This window comes from Protopterus annectens, chromosome 13.part0 (genome assembly GCF_019279795.1).
Source record: "Protopterus annectens isolate FY-2018-M chromosome 13.part0, PAN1.0, whole genome shotgun sequence".
Taxonomy (NCBI): domain Eukaryota; kingdom Metazoa; phylum Chordata; order Ceratodontiformes; family Protopteridae; genus Protopterus; species Protopterus annectens.
In genome coordinates this window covers 1,250,643,448-1,250,668,089 of record NC_056747.1, presented here as the reverse complement: position 1 = coordinate 1,250,668,089, position 24,642 = coordinate 1,250,643,448, and positions in this window count along the sequence as shown.

The window sequence follows — 24,642 nt, the reverse complement described above, 5'->3', positions numbered from 1 at the left end:
AGTGGTTAGAACTGCATGACACAGCAATGTTGGAGGGAAGTCAATGGCATGATCAAGTGGATCTGCAAGAAGGCACAAAGTATAGAGGCAGAAAGTTCAACACTAGGACTGATCTCCCACCATGTCTAACTGATAAAGAGGAGTTCCTGTTGTGTCTACATAGAGATGATGAAGGCCCTGGTATCATACCTGGATGAGTGAACACAGGTTGCAGGAGTGGCTAACCTTCCCATAGCTCAGAAAATGATGCACCACATTAGTAACCCAACTAATGAGGAGGAATTCCTATTGTCCACTCATGGAGATGACAAAGATACAGGGATCTTACTAGGAGGAAGAGACACAAGTTCCAGGAGTTGCCAACCATGACATGTTTCCGAGGGAGATGCATCATTTAACAATCACACTGAGTGCGTATACAACAGCTGTGCAAATTCAGGGTATAGGCAGATTACACATACCAATGCATATGTGTCCCATGTGTTTGCAGGTGCAAATGCAAGGAAGCTGAAATATATACCCAATCTATGTTTGCATATTCAATTCCACTGTTTGCAAGCATAACAGAAGATCTCAGAAGTAGACAGGGCATTCAGATTCACTCTGTTCTGTCTTGTATCTTTGCAGGTCAGCTGACTGTTCATATATTCTGTCTTGTAATATGTATTCACAGGGTCGACACTAGTATAGTCTGGATCAGCACAGTAGGCTGCAGGGTTGCATGTTGATGATGATGATGATGATGCCAAACACAGATGAAATCATAGGTGACACACTGGAATTGTTTGCCTTCCTTCTGGGTGGTCTTGGTCCTCCATCCATTGTTCAGAATGAAGGTAGTGCTTCACCATTATGGATGATGCCAGCTGTACAGCCTGAATGCTCACTATCCTTTTCAGAAAGGAATCCTCTGTGACTGAGACCACCAATACAGGTGCAACTGTTGCTGCATTAGCAGGAGAGCACACTGCACCTCATGTAGGTGTAGCCATCACATCACAGTGTAGCAAGAGTTCCTGGTGCTGTCACATGTTTCAGCTAGACGTTGATGTACAGGAACACTGTGGTTCGATTAGCAGATGTGAAAGACTATCATGAAGGCACAGCCTTCTGCTACCCATGATGATGAAATGCAGATGACTGGTGTGGTGCTTGGCTTGTATAAGGCTATCATCCAGTTGTTCTAACACTTTTTTGAGGCCATGGAGTCCAGAGATCATACCATGCTAATTTTCCTGAAGACAATTTTAGCACACACTGCTGCCGTAAGCACCTCCAATTAGATGGCATATTTCACTATCTCTGATCTGTCTGGAAATGTACTTATTTATTTATTTATTTATTTAACATTTGTTGATCAGGAAAGTCTGACTAGGACAGAGCCTATTTACAGCAGAGGCCCGACCCATTGAGAAACGCTCCAGGTGCATGTCTTTGGAATGTGGGAGGAAACTCATGCGAACACAGGGAGGACATACAGACTCCACACAGAAGGCACCCCAGCCGAGAATCAAACCAGAGAACTTCTTGCTGTGAGGTGACAATGTTAACTGCTGGACCACTATGCTGCCCACTGCTGCACCACCATTGCAGGGTACACAGTCTGCTCCTATAGGTCTAGCTCACTCTACCATCCCCTACTGTCAGCAGAGAAACTTGACAGCATTCAGGTGAAAGACACTTCATCAGCATACGTAATACAGGCCCTCTTCCCACAGTGGTGTAACATCCCTATCATAAGAGGCCTTTAATACTGCCACATCAAGCAAGCATGGCAGCCCCAGACTGCAGTCATGAAATAACGGCATCTCCTCCAAGTAATGGTCCTATACCACTACCCCATCTCTATTATCTGAGGACATTGTCTGTGACATAGAGGACTTCTTCCTCAAGACCCCCAGCTCTGCCTCTGGTGACATGGCCTCCTACCCAACTTTTGAGGTCAGCCATGTGTCATTGTGTCACTTACCTCAATCAGCAGATGTGTCTATTAGCATCTATGCAAATTATGACAACTGTGACCCACTCCATCCTCCCTCTTATGAGCTTATGTGAAGATGTCTGATGCAAAATGCATGGTAACTATGCACTGTCCAGAATTCTGTTTGTGTTAACGATGCACTGCAGAGCATTCCCTTTAACTAACACTGCATGTGTGCCCATCAAGGAACTAGTACAGATGTCACTACTTTGCCTGCATTGATATGTATGTACATCCTGTCCTTCAGCCCAACCTTGTCTGGCCTGTTGATGAAGGTCCAGTTTAGGATGTAATTGCTTAGGAATTATGGTTAATGTATTACCATTAAAATAAACCTGGGTTACACCTAAATGTTATCAAGGGTAGCCTGCTATCTAGGAGTGCTAGTCCAGACAGTATATATTCTTATGCCATCTATTGACCCTCTAGGCTAAAACTTATTTGTGGCCTTTCATTGGCAGTGGCATGAGCATTCATGATCTTTTTAAACTGCTTTGACATCTTGTATTTGTCTGTACCACTCAATCCCTTTAGCTACTCTGTCACTTTTGTAGGCTTGGATTTAAGACATTACAGCAAGAGAAGAAGAAAATAAGGCTTCAAGCAGGATTCTTCAGTATAGAGAAAGTAAGATTGCTGTACATGAAACAAAATGTGCCATGCATGGAGTTGAAAAATACAAAATAGTGTGCCTGAAGCACAGAAACCTGTGATGTGTTACACAGAAGTGCTGGGGGCACACCAAACTAAATAGTAACCATGGGAGCAAAATGGATGATTTGAAAGTGGTAATGCAACCTGGTAAAACAGTCCTAGCAGTAAACAGCAGCAGAACATTCACAATGAAACTAACACTAATTAGAACACAACAACCCCCTCTCAGGCTCCACCAATAGAGAAATGAATGAACAAAACAGTCCACTCTTTCTTTCTTTCATTCTTTCTCCATTTATCAACTTTATCCACTTCAGGGTTTTGGAAGACATGGGCCTCTCCTGGTATCCAGAGGGCACAGATCAGAGGAAGTAATCTTGTCCAAGATGCCAGTCTTTTCTGTTACCAGATACACACACACACACACACACACACACACACACACACACACACACACACACACACACACACACACACACACTCACATGGCATGCACACCTACGGGCAATTTGGAACTTAACAAGTTCACCTGCACAGCTTTTCTTTGCAATCTGGAAGGAAACCAATCACCTACCAAAAACTCATTTGAATCCAGGGAGGATACGAAGACTCCATGCAAAAGGCATCTCTGCCCATAAGAAAATGGAAAGTCAAGACCTATATGGATAACTGTGTCAGCCAAAAATGTTTAGACTAACTACAATCACATTACATTACCTTGACAGCAGGAGGAAAAAAGCTTATCTAGTCTGCATTTCATAAAATGCATTTAACATTCTTCATCACTTCCACCCCTGTCTTTCCCCTCACCCTTTATACACCTGTCCAATGCCATCTTGAATGCCTCTCCATTCTGCCTGTCAATTCCATGGTTCTACAACCTTGGAAGTTGACTACCTGCCCATCAACTACTCTTATGATAACAAATTTGAAGTCCTAGCAACACGGCTCAGAATCAACCCAAAGAAAAATATTACTATAATAGCCACTTACATACCTCCCAGCAATACTCCCACTGCCATTGAGGAACTCATAGCCTGAACAGCCTCGACCTGGACCCATGAAACCATTATCACAGGCAACTTCAACTTAGACTGGAAAACTTGCACTGGTGATAACCCCTCCACCTTCATAAATATACATGGTTTCTCCCAAACAATCCAGTTTCCCACTCAAATAGATAAACATAGCAAAGGGGAATCTATCTTAGAATGGTCACTTATTAACAGTACCACCCACAACTATCTTTCCGGATGCCTTCCAAACAATTTAAGTGACCATAGACCTACCTACTTAATTCGTCATCAGCTCAACCCACCCAGAACTATAGTTTACAAAGTCGTATGAAATACGAAAAACTTCTCCAACAAAGCATTCATAGACATGCTCAGTAAATGCAACTGGACACCACTCCATCATCTGCAACATGACCAGGCCATAACATACTTCAATGACACATTTCTAGCTATTCTAAATAGCTTAGCACCAACTCGTACATGTCGTGTTAAAAGTAAGAGATTGCCCTGGATATCAAAAAAAAAAAAACATTAGACTTCAAAAAATAAGGGACAAAACATGATTTCAATACCAGAAAACAAAAGACATACCAGCAGCTCCACAATCAAACAAAAAAACAACTCAAACTAGACAGAAAAATCTCCATTCTGGTAAATAGGTCTATAGCAGAACAATATGTCCCAAAATTATGGAAAATTTCCTATACCCCCCCCTCTACATAAAAAAGGAAAGTCAACAGAATTAAATGACTACAGACCCACAGCCATCCTTTCCCCCTGTGTCAAAATTCTGGAAAAATGTATCCACACTCTATTACTACAATACCTGTTATCTCACAACCTTATCACTCCCTCCCAACATGGTTTCAGACCAAAACACAGCACCACTACATCCCTAATTAATTTTCTCTAACACCATCAACCAACTGAGAAATTCAAACCAGCAAGTAGCATCAGTCTTCCTAGACATGTCAAAGCATTCAACACTGTCTCCCATCTGAAACACCTTAGTATTCTTGCCTCACTAAACTTATCAAATACTTCCATCTCCTAGTTTCTAAGCTATCTTTCTGACAGACAACAAGCAGTACAATGAAAATCCAAACTCACACCACTTCTGCCTGTCTTGGTCGGAGTCTGAAAAGGGTCCATACTAGGGCCCCTTCTTTTCACCATCTTCTCCAATGATCTAGCCTCATCCACAACACACACTAAAGTAGTTTTGTATGTGGAAGATTCAACTTTAATCTGCTCAGTTGATACCTTTCCAGACCTCCAAATTGTAGCCCAACAAGCTTTTAATGATATAGAAACATATCTAAGTAAATCACAACTAATCCTCAACCCCAAAAAGATACAGTTAATGCTATTTACCAATAGCAAACATTCACCAACCGCACCTCCTTTCACCATTCTCTCAGCAAACAACACATTCATCCAGCCAGTTGAGCATACAAAACTCCTTGGCATGACAATCGACAACAAACTCAGATATGACCACCACATAGCCATCACAATTAAGAAAGTTCACATCAGATTTGGCTCACTGTACAAAAGCAAGCCATTCCTCACTGACAATACCAGACTAACCATATCCTGGACCGTCCTCTTCTCTATGCTCCTATATGCTTCCCCCCTCTTTATCAACTTAAAAAATCAGACTTAACCAAATTGGAAACTTGCTACAAAAAAATAGCCCGCTCCGCTATCGTGGGCTAAATTTGAACAGCAGATAGAGTTGCTATGCAGTATGCTTCTTAATAGGTGATACCCTGAAAAATGCTAAAGATATTATAGGACTGGTAAATGAACATAGGGAAGCCATGTATTCTCCAGTTTTTATGGTTAAGGATATGACTGGATCTTCTAAGAAGATAAGTGGTGATCTACTGAGAATGGGGTGGAATTTAGTATTGATGTTGGTATGATTAGAAATGTGATTAACAGTAATTGGAATATTTCACATTTTAATCCAGTGTTAATTAATTAAATTGGAGTTGAACCTTTGTTTTTTAATGAAAGAGGGTAAAGCAGCAGTATCAGTGACTCAGTAGGTAGCATGCTCACCTTTGGTGCTGGAAGACCAGAAGACTGTGGGTTCCATTCCCACTTCAGGTGACTAGATTACTGCCACAATAGTGCAGCATTAGGGGTTTGCAGCACTCCTGAGTGCATTGTAATTTGCATGAGATGTTAAGCCAAGGTGCTATCTACATAAATTGGTGGTAGCTCAGGTGGATATAAAAGATCCTACTTCAACTACTGAAAAGGGCAGAGAAGCTCTCCAATTGCCTTAACCTGATCAACAAAGGATAAATATGTGAAGAGTCTACTGGAAGAATGTAGCCAAGTTAATGATGGAGATTTCATACAAAAAATAAAGGGACATGCAAGTGTGGAATTTGTGTTATATTTATAGAGAAGAAAGCCCATGTTTGTTTTTATTCCCTACTACTGGTTCTGTTTATGGAGATGAGTAATTTTAATTGTGGGTCTAGGAATGTGGTATATTTCAATTTCCTGTCTCTATAAAAAAACTTCAGCTCAGTCCTTTAGCTGTATTATATCATCCCCTCAGTTTACAAGCATCTCATTAATACTATTAAATTCATTAAACTATTTTCTAGCATTTTCAGTCAATCAGGAAGTTCTCATAATCCATCCCTTAGCAATATTTTTCATCATAAAATATAGAAGTGCGCTTTTGTTTTTTCCAACTGATCCACCTTTGAAAAGTCTGCTAACTCTAACCTCAGTCCTGCTCCTAGCCCTAACATGCATCTGAACTTAAAAAAGCACTTGCCATAATGCTACCACTATTCAGACAAATTTGAGCTGAATGTCATCAGTTTATGAGTAGTGCATCGGAAAAGAAAATGCATTTCCTTTATTGATGTACTGAGTGTCAATGTGTTTTGCATGCAATATAATGAGTGTTTGACATGTTGCAGTTAACCAAGTGACATGCCAACCTTTCATTTTTATATATATATATATATATATAGATATATATATATATAGATTCATGTCAGCTGAATGAAAACCCATATCCCCAACGACCAGATCGCTGAGACGGAATTGCTAACACTGCACATCCCTGACAATGGTGAGTAGTGCGGAATGGGATGTATTCCCATTCCCACAATGTGGTGGGATCTCGGAGTTGGTATATTTAAGTAGGGGGTTGGTGTGGAGGGTGCAGCCCCCAACATGAGGGATGCAGGGGGGCTTGTCCCCCTGCTATACAGGTATTTGTAAATGTTTTAGGTGTATTACGGACACAGGAATAGGTTCCATGCCATAATACATTCACTTATCTTTGTCTGGGATGTGCAGTGTCTGTGATTTTGTCTCGGCAATCCGGTCATCGGGGATATGGGTTTTCGTTCAACTGACACGAAACTATATATATATATATATATATATATATATATATATATATATACATAATTGGCTGTTTTCACTCTGCTGGTAGGTTCCACGTGGTATGTCTTTGCCCTTCGCAGCTCCGAGTTATCCATTTGTGCCCAACATACCCTATCCTACATGAAACACAAGAATAGTGGAACAGTATCACGTGGACAAAGGACAAAGGTACACCACAAGGTAAGATGCATTGCTCATATATGCAGACCCATGGGATGACTGGAGGTCATACGGTTGTGAATACAAAGGTGTGATGAACAAAGGACATAGTGGATGTATCAAGAATATGTCAACAGTTCCTGGCTCTTAACTTGTTCCACTATTTTCTCTTCTATCTCATTTCTCAGCTTCTTCTGATTTCCCATGGTGCTGCGGTAGCGTTGTCACCTCACAGCAAGACGTTGTCCTGTTTGATTCTCAGCTAGAGAGTCTTCTGTGTGGAGGCATGCGTGAATGGGCGTGCCTTCGTTGAAGGTTGTGCATCAGGGCTGGTAACTCGGCATGTAAAAATCCACTACCAAACATTAGCGGACCGGAGTTCCACTGTGGCGACCCCTAACCAGGATAAGCCGAAAGACACAACAACAATAGCTATCTTATCTGTACCCAGTTTCATCCCATATGCCTTCAGTTTTGCATTCCATTCCCATATCATTTGCTGTAGTTCTTGCTCAGAGTCTGCTTGTAATAGCACATCATAAGCAGCATAAAGCAAATTTGTTGACCTGTCCGCTCTGACCTATTTGCTAATGTAGTCCATCACCATTATGAACACAACAGTGGCCTCAGAGCTGAACCCTGATGCAAACCCACTCCCACTGTGAACCCTTCTGTGAGACCAAACACTATTCATACTTGAGTATCTAGGTTCTTGTTCATAGTGCACTAATTCTGCCAGTGTTTCCGTGAATTCAAACCACCAGAGGACCCCCCATATCAGCTTTCTTGTGACCTTGTCATATGCTTTCTCTCAGTCTAAGAATGCCCAGTTAGACTCTTTCGTCATTTCTTGCTTTTTCTCAAGTATCTGTCTCTGCAAACATCGGGTCAGTTGTGTTGCATCCTGATTTGTATCCAAACTGCTCATCTCCCATTTCACTTTCTATTGCTCTGCATATTCGTTTATCAATCACCCTCTCCAGAATTTTCATGCAGTGTGACATGAGTCTGATACCTCTGCGCTGCCCACAGTTGTGAATGTGCCCTTTTTTCACTTTTATTTTAACTTGTGAATGTCCCCTTTGTTCTTGAACACTGGCACTAGTATGCTTATTCTCCAGTCAAGTACTCTCAGAAGTCATTTCTCCCCATCTCACCCAATATCTTTATCATATCTGCTGTGACCTCATTTTCCACTCCTCCTCATCTCTCATCATAGGCTGTGTCTTGGACAGTACAGCTTATAAGGGGTTTTCTTCATTCAGATGCTGTAGAAGTACTCTTTCCATCTGCCTTTGATGTTTTGTGGACTGGTGAGCAGGTTGTTGCTGGCATCCCTTATGAAGGGCGTCTCACTATCTTCTTTATCTTTCTGTCTTTATCTTGCATCCTGCTATTGTTTATGTGTCCCATCTACTGAGTCACTTTCCAGAAGCTGGTAGAGTACCTCTGATACCCTATTCTTTGCTATTGCAACTCCTTTCTTAGCTTCTTTGTTAGCCAACCAGTATTCCTTCCTAGCCTGGTCCTTATTTACTATTTCCTACGTTTCCCTGCACTCCTTTCTTTTGAAGGCTTCTTGAATTTCTGCATTGCACTGTCACCTTTTCTGTCCTGTTGTCCTAATGGTCCTAGAAAACAATGAAGTCATTCTTGAAAATGTGGTCACCTTGAATTGCACTAGCTATGCATATTATAGCCAATGTTCAGACATTCACACCTACAACATCACCAGCAAGTATGCCTGCTGGAGGGTTATATGTCCAGTGTCACTGGGTGTTTTATTTACATGAGACATGGATGAAAAAAGTGCCCTGAGAAGGACACAGGGCACACCCATGGGTGTGTGGGGACAGCAGCTCCTGGCTTCTGTATGTGCTTGGACCACATAGTCAAACACTGTGGCTGCATGCACTCTTTGGAGGACTACAAAAAGCTTTACTGGCATCTTGGTGCACCCCTGATGGTGGTGGTAACACCTCCTGAAGATATTGGGGATAACAGCTCCTGTCTGTGGAGGTTATGCCCCTGACTCTGGAAGTTATGCCCTCTGACTGTGGTAGTAACACCTCCTGTCTGTGGAGGTTATGCCCCTGACTGGGGAAGTTATGTCCTCTGACTGTGGTGGTACCACCTCCTGTCTGTGGAGGTTATGCCCCCTGACTCAGGAGGTTATGCCCTCAGACTGTGGTGGTAACACATCCTTACTGTTGAGGTTGCACCCCCCCAGCTCCGAAAGTGACTCAAGAGACCAGCACAGGATATAACTTCCAGCGTTTACTAAGATCCCTGCCAGTGACATACACTGCATCTATGTGGTTCAGTGTATCTTGGCAAACAAAAAATTACAGCATATTTTTCACAGTTCTATGAGGTCCAGAGGAGGTGTGGCTACTTTCATCACATAGTTTTGAACTTCTAGCGTGTTCTTTATGAAAAATGAGCCTCATTCAAACAAATTTTTCTGAATCACACATTTAACTCATCCCACAATTAACCAGTTCTCCACTAAGAGACTTGGTGAGCTTTCAAAGTTCAGCAAAAGTAAAATCCTAAAGTAATCATGTCATCTAGATGCTATGCCATTACTTAATTTAACATGAATAATGTCCTGTAATTCTAGACCTAGTGTGCGAACTAGCAGGATGTTTATGATGAGAAAAGTGTCTTCCATATTCTGAGCTCTTCTGATGGACGACCTACATTCCTGGCACATTGAGATAGAAAAGAATTATTTGTTCAGATGTGCAAGTGGTGCCGAATAACTTCTTTAACTTAAAATAAGTTTGTACCATACGTTGCAAAAGGTTATCTTTGCTGTGGTCTCTGTCTATAAGATCCCTTTTTATGATAAATGATTTGTATTCACAGTTTCACAGTGTTAAAGTAGTAAGGAACTTACAACCAAGCCTGTTTTATGGATTGGAATGATTCAGGTGCATAATAACACATTCTTATATGACCATTTTACTTGTCACACTCTCAGCTGTAACACCTCTCCTTAGTGTGGTTGTACAGAAGACTTTCAATAGTCATCAATACATACCTTGAAAGCTAAAATGGGATGTACTTATTTGTGTATGTTTTATTGTAGTTGTATAAAATAGTTAAATTAGTGGTAGAACTATCTTAATGTTTGGAAACAACTGTATAAAACTTCTGAAAGTTTGTCTATTTGCCTCATTATCCTGAATCAAGCATGCTTCGGTAAGTGTGCCCTGCTGTTTTGTCTCTTTCTGTTCTCAGTTGCATTTGGTACAGAATCAGAGAATAAACATGTTTTTCTATCGCCCCTTCCTCCATACCAGTCCGAGGTACATTTTAACTTTAGCTGTTGCTGTATTATTGACAGGTTTGCAAAATCTGTTCACCAAGGCTTTTTAAATTCATGTTGATCACCGTTTACATTAAGTGCGTATGTTTTTCCTTAATGCCTGCTAAATTACTTTTTTCCAATTCTTTTTAAAAGTCTCTTTAACTATCAAATATTCTGAAGAGGTCATCTGCTTCACCTAGACCTGTCTGTCTATAACCATAGCTGATTTGGTTTTCATCTCAAATTAACAATAGTTTTCCAGGATCATGCAGCTTAGAGCCATGTAATACTATCAATGTTATGTCGGTCTGAGGAGCTACAGTGATGTCTTCTCACTTTCTTCATGAACTTAATGTTTTCTCTTTATCCCCCCCCAATTGTCTTCACTATGCAGTCATATCCTTATACAATGTATGCATCCTTAGATGTCCTCCACAACATGGCCCTAACCCATACTTACCACAGTGTCATTTCTTTGTTTTACACCAGAGACAGAATGCCCATTTAGTCAATATGTGACCTTCCCAAAGAATTGTATCTGTGAACCAGTCCTTTCTAGAAAGTCCAGAACTAATCAATGCTTATTCTTAGACTCAGACTGAAAGAATAACAGTAAGGCTAGCATCTGATTTGGCATATCCAATTCTTCATGGTACACAGGACACTCTTGACATGGCACAGGTCAGAAAATGACAGTGACTTTCCACCTCTCACTGTAATGCCAATAACAGAAAGAACAGCCTGAAGGAGCACTTAAACAATTGTTGTGTCTTTCGGCTTTTCCCGGTTAGGGGTCACCACAGCAGAACTCCGGTCCGCTAATGATTGGCAGTAGATTTTTATGTGCCGAGTTGCCGGCCCTGACACACAACCTTCAACGAAGGTACGCCCATTCACGCATGTCTCAACACAGAAGACGTTCTAGCTGAGAATCAAACAGGACAATGTCTTACTGTGAGGAGACAACGCTACCACAGCACCACCACCGCTTAACACTTAAACAGTAATCCAGGTTAATAGTAATCTATATACTAAATGAATTACAATAACACACGTATATGTATACTGTAAGACAAAATGCAGACTGTTTAAAAGTAGGATTCCTTGTAAGTTTAAAACTAAGTTCCTATATCTGTACACTCAACATCCAATCTTCTTGGAAATGCCAATCAAATATATCAACCTTTATTCATTAAAATTATAGCACAGGCTTTAAAAATCATAGCAGAGAGTGAGAAAAAGGAGCTCTTTTTTATGATTCAGAAAATAACTTCATATATAGTTACTGATAGTTTATTTATTCATTAAGGTATCTACCCATAAACTAACCTAATTTTATAAGAAATTAAGTAAGTCTATGAAGAGCAAAGGTTAAAACCGTGGACCAGAATTATAGCACTATGCCTAAATCAAGGCTGTTGAGAGGTATCATGCTTAAATTATTTTACACTTAGTTGTACATAAAAAACAGTACAAAAACTGAACATTATTTTTAAAACGAATACCATATATAGTAATGGACATTTGTAAGATTCACGTGAGATTTGTCCAGGCATACATACAGTTGTGGGTCAAGTGATAATGACTGTAGCACATCATAGGAAATATGTATGAAATCAAATCAAAGCCCAACATTTACATCATCAGCTTCATTTAGTGAATTATTTATATAGTTTGTGTTCTTGGCATGTTAGCACATATTTTTTTCTGAATTCAAATAAAATCTTCTGTGTATATTTTTTAATAATTTGTTAATCGGAGTAATCCACTAGACAAAAATGCCTCTTTTTTTTTGGGGGGGGGCAGGAAAACTCTGTAGTTAAATTCCAGCAAGAACAATAAAAAACACTCGTATGCAGGTCCTTGCGTCCACAGCAAAACTACAGCAAAGTATCCAAAAACAACAGGAAGACAGAAGATTGCTTATTTGTTTTGGATACTTTTCTGTAGTTAAATTATTTGCTTAGAGAAACATAGCTTTGGAAATTGAAATTGAAGGCATCAAACTCAGAATAAAATGTGTTGTCAGTAAATATGATTTGGAGTTTACTTGAGTCTGTTGCATTAGGGCAAGTTCATTCTGATTATATTTTGCAAAGGGTGCTTTTCTCACAGAATGTTTAAACAGGTGTAATCAAACTAATTGCAAAGACTGTATGAAAACAAAGAGTATATAGGGATTGTGGTGGACAGATTGTTTGCTTCATCCTTACAGCATTAGAAATGTAAAGAAACACTTGTCAAAAAAATGCTTAAAAACAACACAATTAAAAGTAAAACATTTTAACAGTCATCTATTGCTTTAAATAGAAGTTATTCAACCAGCTGTTAGGTGGGCAGTGGAAAAATAAGGAGTCTACAGAGTGTATGCTAAACGTCATTTAATAACATCAAATACTGGGTCCATTAGTGCACAAAAGAAGTACAGAAAACTATATAACAAATATGTGCCTTATTTTCTGTCTGTTTTACCACAGAAAGTGCTTAGAGGTTAAGAAAAGGGCACATGTTCATCTGAGCTTAAAACAACTTTAACAAGCTCCCTCTTGCTCTGCTTGACTTTGATGCATGCATTTCAAGTGGCTTAAATGCAGCATATTAGGGACAGAATAAAAGATTAATTGGAGAGATTTTTACATGACCTAGAAAACCTCTCCCTTGAGTGCCAGCGGCATGATGCCAAAGTTCATAGGGGTCTGACCTAAAATTAACCAAACACATTTCAGAAGGTGTCAGGATAGATCTCTTTCCTGCATGCTCAGTCAGATGAACTTTGTTTTGACATGATGCCACAAAGGAGTGACATGTTATAGCTCTAGGGAGGACAGCAGTAGCAGGAAGGATGTATATATGTATATAGATACATACTTATAAATGAATGCCCACAAACAGGCATGCATATGTACACACACACACACACACACACACACACACACACACACACACACACACACACACACACACACACATACACACACACACACACACACACACACACACACACACACACACACACACACACACACACACACACACACACACACACACACACACACACACACACACACACACACACACACACACACACGCACTCACAGACACACACACAAGCATGTTTTTTGATGGTGGCCTAGTAATCTTGCTGCAAAGAGATGACAGAGCTGAACTCAGGGGCAGCCTGACACGTGACATTTGAGACATCTAGAGGGCATTCCATGGTCACCATTGTCCATGGCTTTTCCACAGAGGGGGTCAGATTCTATGCTATCATTTGCAATCTAGGTATTTGGCCATTTTAAGTTTGTTGGTTTTTGATCACAGGGGCAATGAGAGAGGCATTCAGTGATTGCAAATTGCCTGTTAGAATACAGAGATTTCTTTTCTGTAATTATGCTGAATAAATGTGATAAATGGTTGTACTATAGCAAGGTGGTGATGGACTTTGGATAGCAAATTTCTCACATAGCTTTGCATGCAAATTCTCCATTCTCATTTACATACACTGTTTGTTGCAATATTAAAATGAGAGGGTACACATGCTGATACGTGGTGCTTAGAACTTGCTGCTCCATTTATGTTTTGTAATGACATGAAAAGCGTTGGTCACATATACTGCCAATACGGTATTCATGCTTTTGAATTTACCATTAAAATAAAAATAGACCACAACTGATGTTTTGGCTTAGGCAATGAAAGGTACTCCAAAATATAGCTAATCAGCATTTTTAACTATCTGTCTAATGATACTCTCTATGATTCCTTCAAATATAGTAAACATTATCTTCATAGGCAAGTACCAGGCAACTTGCCTTTGTTGCCCATTTTAAGTCTAGCCAACCCCTTCAAGGGTTAGAATCAAACCCTGTACTTTGTGTCTGTGAAGTAAACACCTTAACCACTATACCAACTCCCAACCCCCTGTCTTTAGATATGAGCCTGGTACCTGATTTGTTATTGCAGTTATGCAGTAAGGACATTTAACATGAAACTTCTTGACAGTGGGAACATAAGCTGAACTATAAATGACGGGTACGATGGAGGTTCAAACCACTGTATCTGCAGGAAATTTTCTTTGTAGACTGTACCATGTGATCATACCAGATTATTTTTGAAACACATTCCACATTTCTGGAAACATCTTTAGGAGGTGTGTTTCTATGAATGCAATATTTACTAAATTTGAGATGGCATAAAAGCTGAACCACAACATACGATAAAAACAGGCTTATACTTAAGGCATCTATGGCTGTGTGTTCTCTGAGACAACAAACAGACAGGCAGTAATTTACAGCCATAATTATCAAGTTTCTATTCTTACATGATTAAGCTGTTAGATTACCTTTAGACCTCACCATCTGTGTGTGTGTGTGTGTGTGTGTGTGTGTGTGTGTGTGTGTGTGTGTGTGTGTGTGTGTGTGTGTGTGTGTCAATGCGTGTGTATATGTGTGGAAAAGGTGGGACTACAAGATATTGATAGAATAACATCAAAGCACAGCTCGTATGTGAAATGCACATTTATTGTGAATGTCAGTGAAGTGTAGTGGTTGAATGTAATAGACTACAAGCTAATTATATCTTCAGGATTTGGTTATGATTTTTTCTTGCCTACTGTGACACGTTGAGTAACCCACACAATCACTAATGCTTTGAAGGTACTATTGAAATGCATCTTTAGTGTTATTAGATCACCAAAATAATGTTGAGAATACAGTGTATATCAAGAAATCATGCATTATAAATGATCTATCTGTTAAGACTTTACCAACAGTGTGACATGTTATAAGCAATTTGCTTTTTTCATACAATGCATACATTATTTAACTCATAGACTTGATACATTTATTAACTACTTAGAGTTACTTCTGTGACAATTTAAAGACTAAGATAAAGGGAGTTCAAGACTTGTAGAAGATAGATTATACTTGATAATTCTTCAATTTCTGCCAGGATCTTCAAAATGTTAAAAATAAAGCTAGACTACAATAAATAATGAACACCGTAGAGTACTATATTCAGGTATATGTCTTACTGCAAATAGCTGGCCATATAAAAACTTACAGTAGATGCAGTAGCTGGACATGGGGTCAGAAGCTGATGCCACTTAACACCAAGAAGTGACATCCTCCTAGCATAACACACACACATATGTTCCTGAAAACATTATTTCTGTTATATACTACATCTTGTAACAAAAGAAGAAAATAAAAGCATATTTCCTTGCTCTTATCAGCTAATTTGTAGTTCCAAATGTTCTAATTGGCTGCTAAGACAGCTGCTATGGCTTTGCACTTTGCTGCAATGATCATTTTCTTATCTTTGATTTCTATGTTGTCATGATGTTGTGATGATACTTCACATACCTCCCACCATTAACACTGGGGCTGGCAGTGATTGTGAAGCACAGGGCTTTGAGCCCCCTCCCCAAAGACACACATGAAGGCACCCAAAAGGCTAGTAAACTGGTGAAGATGCATGCAGATGAAGTGCAATCAGTTTCTGTAATAGTCTCTGTGAGCAGCAACACTGGAGTGGTAGCACCTTGGCACTGTAGAGTGTCTGGACATTGGGGACACTGTCATTTTGTACTTGCGTAACTGATAAATCAGCTTTAATAAGTGTCTTTATCTGTTTAAAAATACTTGACAGTTGTGACTGTGCTGACAGATTGCCTGTTGGTAGATGAATATAAGCTGGCAGAGAAATTAGATGAAAAGGCAGCTTTAGATTTGGTTTTGGCATCTGAGGCGCAATCTTTGTTGATTTCTATGCTATGGAACGGAGGAAAACAACAATTAGGGAAATAAGATTTTAAGGTATGATGTAGGCTTCATGTGTGTTAAAACTAGGTGACAGTACATAAAGATTCATTAAAGTCGATGGGGCTGGACCTGAACTTTGTGGTGTACTGGTTTTAACTGGCAGGCTATTCCAAACTGCTCTAATAAGACCAGATGAAATTCAAGGCAAATTCCCTTCTTGCCATTTAATTTTAATGGATGTCTCCTATGGTTGGTTTCTTTCTTTCTCTCTTTCTTTCTTTATTATCCATCTCCCTTTCAGGATTATAGCCACAGAAACAGGTACCACTGATGTCAAAAGGAACTTATAGATCGTAAAAATAAAATGCATATTGAGGACCCTCTGTCTTGCAGAATGTTGTGCATGCCTTTGCATTACTTTTAAGAACACTGAAAGCTTTCTATTGTTTTGAATCAGATAACCCACAAGGTTTATTGCATCTGTAATCACTTGGAACATAACAGGAAATGAAACAACATCCTTTATAAAAAAAGCATGTATAGTATTATTACATTTATAATATGCACATGAGTTGTAAAAAGAAATAAAACAAGTGAAATGCTGAACATCAGCAGCAAAATCTTAACCCTCATGTGTTGTATTGATTCTTTAATTTAACAAAGCAGTTAATGAAGATTCTGACACATTATAATAGATGCATGCTAGTAGGAATATCCTTTCCGTATGATATTAGCCTTGTGTGATTTAATAGATGCATGCTAGTAGGAATATCCTCACCGTATGATATTAGCCCTGTGTGATTTAATAGATGCATGCTAGTAGGAATATCCTCACCGTATGATATTAGCCCTGTGTGATTTAATAGATGCATGCTAGTAGGAATATCCTTTCCGTATGATATTAGCCCTGTGTGATTTAATAGCTGCATGCTAGTAGGAATATCCTCACCGTACGATATTAGCCCTGTGTGATTTAATAGATGCATGCTAGTAGGAATATCCTTTCCATATGATATTAGCCCTGTGTGATTTAATAGATGCATGCTAGTAGGAATATCCTTTCCGTATGATATTAGCCCTGTGTGATTTAATAGACGCATGCTAGTAGGAATATCCTCACCATATGATATTAGCCCTGTGTGATTTAATAGATGCATGCTAGTAGGAATAACCTCACTGTATGATATTAGCCCTGTGTGATTTAATAGCTGCATGCTAGTAGGAATATCCTCACCGTATGATATTAGCCCTGTGTGATTTAATAGATGCATGCTAGTAGGAATATCCTCACCGTATGATATTAGCCCTGTGTGATTTAATAGATGCATGCTAGTAGGAATATCCTCACCATATGATATTAGCCCTGTGTGATTTAATAGATGCATGCCAGTAGGAATATCCTCACCATATGATATTAGCCCTGTGCGATTTAATAGATGCATGCTAGTAGGAATAACCTCACTGTGTGATATTAGCCCTGTGTGATTTAATAGATGCATGCTAGTAGGAATATCCTCACTGTATGATACTAGCCCTGTGTGATTTAATAGATGCATGCTAGTAGGAATATCCTCACTGCATGATATTAGCCCTGTGCGATTTAATAGATGCATGCTAGTAGGAATATCCTCACCATATGATATTAGCCCTGTGCGATTTAATAGATGCATGCTAGTAGGAATATCCTCACCATATGATATTAGCCCTGTGTGATTTAATACATGCATGCTAGTAGGAATATCCTCACTGTATGATATTAGCCCTGTGTGATTTAATAGATGCATGCTAGTAGGAATATCCTTTCCGTATGATATTAGCCCTGTGTGATTTAATAGACGCATGCTAGTAGGAATATCCTCACCATATGATATTAGCCCTGTGTGATTTAATAGATGCATGCTAGTAGGAATATCCTCACTGTATGATATTAGCCCTGTGTGATTTAATAGATGCATGCTAGTAGGAATATCCTTTCCGTATGATATTAGCCCTCTGTGATTTAATAGATGCATGCTAGTAGGAATATCCTCACTGTATGATATTAGCCCTGTGTGATTTAATAGATGCATGCTAGTAGGAATATCCTTACCATATGATATTAGCCCTGTTTGATTTAATAGAGGCATGCTAGTAGGAATATCCTCACCGTATGATATTAGCCCTGTGCGATTTAATAGATGCATGCTAGTAGGAATAACCTCACTGTGTGATATTAGCCCTGTGTGATTTAATAGATGCATGCTAGTAGGAATATCCTCACTGTATGATACTAGCCCTGTATGATTTAATAGATGCATGCTAGTAGGAATATCCTCACTGCATGATATTAGCCCTGTGTGATTTAATAGATGCATGCTAGTAGGAATATCCTCACCATATGATATTAGCCCTGTGTGATTTAATAGATGCATGCTAGTAGGAATATCCTCAGCATATGATATTAGCCCTGTTTGATTTAATAGAGGCATGCTAGTAGGAATATCCTCACCATATGATATTAGCCCTGTGTGATTTAATACATGCATGCTAGTAGGAATATCCTCACTGTATGATATTAGCCCTGTGTGATTTAATAGATGCATGCTAGTAGGAATATCCTTTCCGTATGATATTAGCCCTGTGTGATTTAATAGACGCATGCTAGTAGGAATATCCTCACCATATGATATTAGCCCTGTGTGATTTAATAGATGCATGCTAGTAGGAATATCCTCACTGTATGATATTAGCCCTGTGTGATTTAATAGATGCATGCTAGTAGGAATATCCTCAGCATATGATATTAGCCCTGTTTGAGTTAATAGAGACATGCTAGTAGGAATATCCTCACCATATGATATTAGCCCTGTGTGATTTAATACATGCATGCTAGTAGGAATATCCTCACTGTATGATATTAGCCCTGTGTGATTTAATAGATGCATGCTAGTAGGAATATCCTTTCCGTATGATATTAGCCCTGTGTGATTTAATAGACGCATGCTAGTAGGAATATCCTCACCATATGATATTAGCCCTGTGTGATTTAATAGATGCATGCTAGTAGGAATATCCTCACTGTATGATATTAGCCCTGTGTGATTTAATAGATGCATGCTAGTAGGAATATCCTTTCCGTATGATATTAGCCCTCTGTGATTTAATAGATGCATGCTAGTAGGAATATTCTCACCATATGATATTAGCCCTGTGTGATTTAATAGATGCATGCTAGTAGGAATATCCTCACCGTATGATATTAGCCCTGTGTGATTTAATAGATGCATGCTAGTAGGAATATCCTTACCATATGATATTAGCCCTGTGTGATTTAATAGATGCATGCTAGTAGGAATATCCTCACTGTATGATATTAGCCCTGTGTGATTTAATAGACGCATGCTAGTAGGAATATCCTCACCATATGATATTAGCCCTGTGTGATTTAATAGATGCATGCTAGTAGGAATATCCTCACTGTATGATATTAGCCCTCTGTGATTTAATAGAGGCATGCTAGTAGGAATATCCTCACCGTATGATATTAGCCCTGTGCGATTTAATAGATGCATGCTAGTAGGAATAACCTCACTGTGTGATATTAGCCCTGTGTGATTTAATAGATGCATGCTAGTAGGAATATCCTCACTGTATGATACTAGCCCTGTGTGATTTAATAGATGCATGCTAGTAGGAATATCCTCACTGCATGATATTAGCCCTGTGTGATTTAATAGATGCATGCTAGTAGGAATATCCTCACCATATGATATTAGCCCTGTGTGATTTAATAGATGCATGCTAGTAGGAATATCCTCAGCATATGATATTAGCCCTGTTTGATTTAATAGAGGCATGCTAGTAGGAATATCCTCACCATATGATATTAGCCCTGTGTGATTTAATACATGCATGCTAGTAGGAATATCCTCACTGTATGATATTAGCCCTGTGTGATTTAATAGATGCATGCTAGTAGGAATATCCTTTCCGTATGATATTAGCCCTGTGTGATTTAATAGACGCATGCTAGTAGGAATATCCTCACCATATGATATTAGCCCTGTGTGATTTAATAGATGCATGCTAGTAGGAATATCCTCACTGTATGATATTAGCCCTGTGTGATTTAATAGATGCATGCTAGTAGGAATATCCTTACCATATGATATTAGCCCTGTGTGATTTAATATATGCATGCTAGTAGGAATATCCTCACTGTATGATATTAGCCCTGTGTGATTTAATAGATGCATGCTAGTAGGAATATCCTTTCCGTATGATATTAGCCCTGTGTGATTTAATAGATGCATGCTAGTAGGAATATCCTCACCGTATGATATTAGCCCTGTGTGATTTAATAGATGCATGCTAGTAGGAATATCCTCACCATATGATATTAGCCCTGTGTGATTTAATAGATGCATGCTAGTAGGAATATCTTCACCATATGATATTTGCCCTGTGTGATTTAGGCTTGCATACAATCTGTAGGAAAGATGAATGTAGTAAGATTCTTGTGTTTCTGTGATACAGTGAATAATTGTATGAGTTAAAGATGTTTCTGTGGCTGATGTGATATATTTATGTTTCTTTTATGTATAAATGCTAAGAAAAGAATTATGTGAAATATTAATAAAAAGAATAAAGATAAAAAAGACTGCATATAACGTGACACCCAAGTGTCCATTTGACAAGGCCGAGGGGAATCATAACATATCAGTAATGATGGAGGCTCGGTGGTCACCATTTCTGTCTTAAATGCACAAAACATGTGCTTCAGTCTTGACCACTATGAGCCTGCATGTTTCCCCTGAGTGTGTATGTTTTCTGGGTACATTGGTATTCCCCTACCTCCAAAAAGCATGCTGGTTGACTAAGTACAATAAATTTATCAACAGCTATTACATTTAACTTTGCTCTTTTTAGACTTGGCTATGTATAAAGTGTCTAATTATGAGGACTAGGTGGGAGAGAAATGAAGAGGCAATTCCAGCTTACTTCTCACTGGGGAGAGGTGAGGTGACATGCAGGGGTTGCATCTTATCTCACAGCTTCGCCTGAAGACCTGAAGCTATTGACAGACATACGAGCTGAGGCTATGATTTATTTTATTTATTTAAATTTGTTGACCGGGAGTGCCCGAATGGACGTGGGTCCATTTTCAGCGGAGGCCCGGGGAGAAAAGCTCCACAGTAAAATAAACAGACAGTAGTTACATTGGATTACATAGCGATTAACAATTTAACATAGAAATTACTTACAACATATTTACAGATGAAGAACATAGTACATCAGTAGACAACTAGAATCTTTATCTGTGAAGTACATAACAGGCATTAACAAATGTAACAATGAGAAGTTCCTGCTGTATAATAAGTACTAGGCTTATGAGCATCTGAGCTTGCTATCGTCAAGGTAGTTAGTGGAGGTGAAAGAAAGGTAGTAGTTGGATGGGGTGGATGATATTAGAGTGGGAGTTGCAAGGGCATAGCCAGCATGTTTTTAGGTGCGCTTTTAATAAAGTTTTGAAGTTGGTGCATGATGGTACGGAGGTAATTGTGGGTGGGAGTGAGTTCCATAATTTGGCTATGGCGCAAGAGAATAGTGCTTCACCAGCAGAGTTATTGGCTTTAGTGATCTGCAAGTGATTTTTGTTGCTGGATCTTAGTGGTCTGGTGGTGCGATAGGGTTGGAGTAGATTCTGGAGGGATGGGACATTTAGTGGATGGTTTACTAGTTTGTGGGCGAGTGAGAGTTGATACCTCTGAAGGAGGTGAGGGAGTTCAAGCCAGCCCAGTTCAGCAAGTGATAGACAGTGGTGACTACGGTAGGATGCCCCTGTGGCGAATTTGGCGATTTTGTTGTAGCAGGTCTCTAGCTTGTTTAGATCACATTGCCTTAGGTTGGTATATACTGGAGAGGCATAAAGTAGGGTGGAGATAAGGTGGGAATTTGCTATTGAAATCTTTGCTGCTTTAGTGAGAAATTGTTTATTTCTGTATAATGCTCCTAGTTTTTTGTGGACTTTTTTTATGATCATGGATATGTGAATGTCAAATTTTAGTTTATTGTCTATTTCCACTCCTAGCAATTTGGTGTGTTCAGCTGGGTATATAGTGGTGTTGTCTTTTGCTGTGATGTTAAAGTGAGAGTTGTTTTGAGTATGTTTGGTGGGTTGGAAGATGAGTAGTTTAGTTTTGTTTGGGTTGAGTATTAATTGGGCATCGGATAACCATGTTTCAACAGAGGAAAAGGCTTCCTGTGTGACTTTTTGCAGTTTGGGTAGGGACTGGGCTGAGCAGATGATGGTTGAGTCATCTGCGTATTGGATGAGTGTGCCATGTTTGGTGGCAGAGGCTAGATTATTGGTGTAAACAGAGAAAAGTAGGGGTCCAAGGATGGATCCTTGGGGAACCACTATGGAGACAGGTAGTTGGGGAGATATGTCATTCTGCCATACAACGGATTGTTGGCGGTCAGACAGGTAACTCTGAAACCAGTTGGTGACTGATTGTAAGAAGGATAGGTTATTGAGGACAGAGATAAGTTGTTTGTGTGGGACCATGTCAAATGCTTTAGATAGGTCTAGGAAAGTAGCAGAGGAGAGATAGCCGTTGTTTTTATGCTGAAGGATAGTGTTAGTAAAGGAGAGTAAGGCAGTGGTGGTGCTATGGTTTGGTCAGAAACCATGCTGAGTACTGGAAAGGAGGTTGTTAGTAAGGAGGTATTGTGAGACCTGAGAGTGTATGCATCTCTCTAGTATTTTGGAGAGTGGAGAGAGAATAGCTATGGGGTGGTAATTGGTTAATTCTGCAGAGGGTCCGCCTTTGTGGAGGGGAATTATATGTGAGACTTTCCACAATGTGGGAACGTAACTTTCTGACAGAGATCGGTTAATCAAGATGGATACTGGGTAGGCCAGAGCATCAGCTGTGATTTGTAGGTATTCACTTGGGAGGTTGTCTGCTGCTAATTTGGTGGGTTTAAGTTTAGTTAAGAGCTTTTTTATGTTGGAGGTAGTGGGGAGATTACTAGTTGAAGGTGTGGGTTGGAGGGGGGGGTTGTGTTGTTTAGCTAGTGATAGTATGGTTTGGGTGAAGTGTGTGTTGAATGAGGTAGCAATATTTTCTGAGGAGTGAGGGATGTTAGGAGGAGGGGTATTGACTTTACCTGGGTGGAGGATGGAGTTTATGGAGGACCAGAATTGTTTGGGGCTGTGTTGTGAGGAGTCTAGGGCAGACTGGTAGTATTGGAATTTGTCCCGTTTTATTAGCTTTTGACTCTATTGCGTAGTTCTAGGAATTTCTGTCTAGCTGCGGGGTTTTGGTTTTGCCAGTGCTCCCAGGCTTTATCCCTGTTTTTCATTTCTGACTTAGTGGTTTTCTGTAGCCATGGGGAGGGTTGTGCTTTGGTTCTGGAAAATCTTATGGGGGCATGGTAATTAAGGATGTTCAGGAAGGTAGTATTAAAAAATTCAACTGCGTCATCTAGACTGAGGTACTTTAGAGCATGCCAGTTACATTCTTTGAGGGATGAGATGAATGCGAGTGGGTTAAAGTTTATTTTTTTACGTATTTGACGATAGATGACAGGTTTAGCTTGGTACAGGTATTTTTTGAGTAGGAATGTTGGGGAGTGATCACTGAGGCTATCTGATAAGCAGCCTGTTATATATGACTGGGGTTTCTTACTGACTAGTATTCAATCCAGGGTAGTGTGCTTGCTGGAGTTTTTATTTATCCTTGTTGGTGACTGGACTAGTTGGGTGAAGCCATGAAGGTGTACATGATGGGTTAAATTGTTGCCAGAACAGGATTGCCAGTCAATATTGAAATAACCTAAGATGATAGTTTCTTGGGGGAGATGGTTGGTAGACCAGCTGAGGAGGTTTTCTAGTGGAGGGATGTTTTGGCCAGGTGGGAAGTAGCATCCAATTATGTTGATGGTTTTGTTTTGGTTAATTTTGAGGTTGGTATATATCATTTCTTCATTGCCTATTTGTGGAGCTGATGATTTTAAGATCTGGATGTTTAGATGCTGTTTAAATATTATAGCTACACCACCTCCTTTTTTGTTTAGCCGGTCTACTCTTAGTATGCCGTAACCTGTAGGGAGAATTTGCTCACTGGTAATGTGAGGTTTTAGCCAGGTTTCTGTCAGGATGACTATATCTGGGGAGTATAAGTCTATGGTGGCATGGAGTTCATGGACTTTGTTGGATATACTTCTAATATTTAGGCTTAGTAGAAGGAAGTCACTTGGCTTTCTATTGGCTGTAATATGGGAGAAGTTGTGATTTCTAGTCTGATTATGAGGATTGGGGTTGGAGATGGTAGGGCCAGGGTTGGG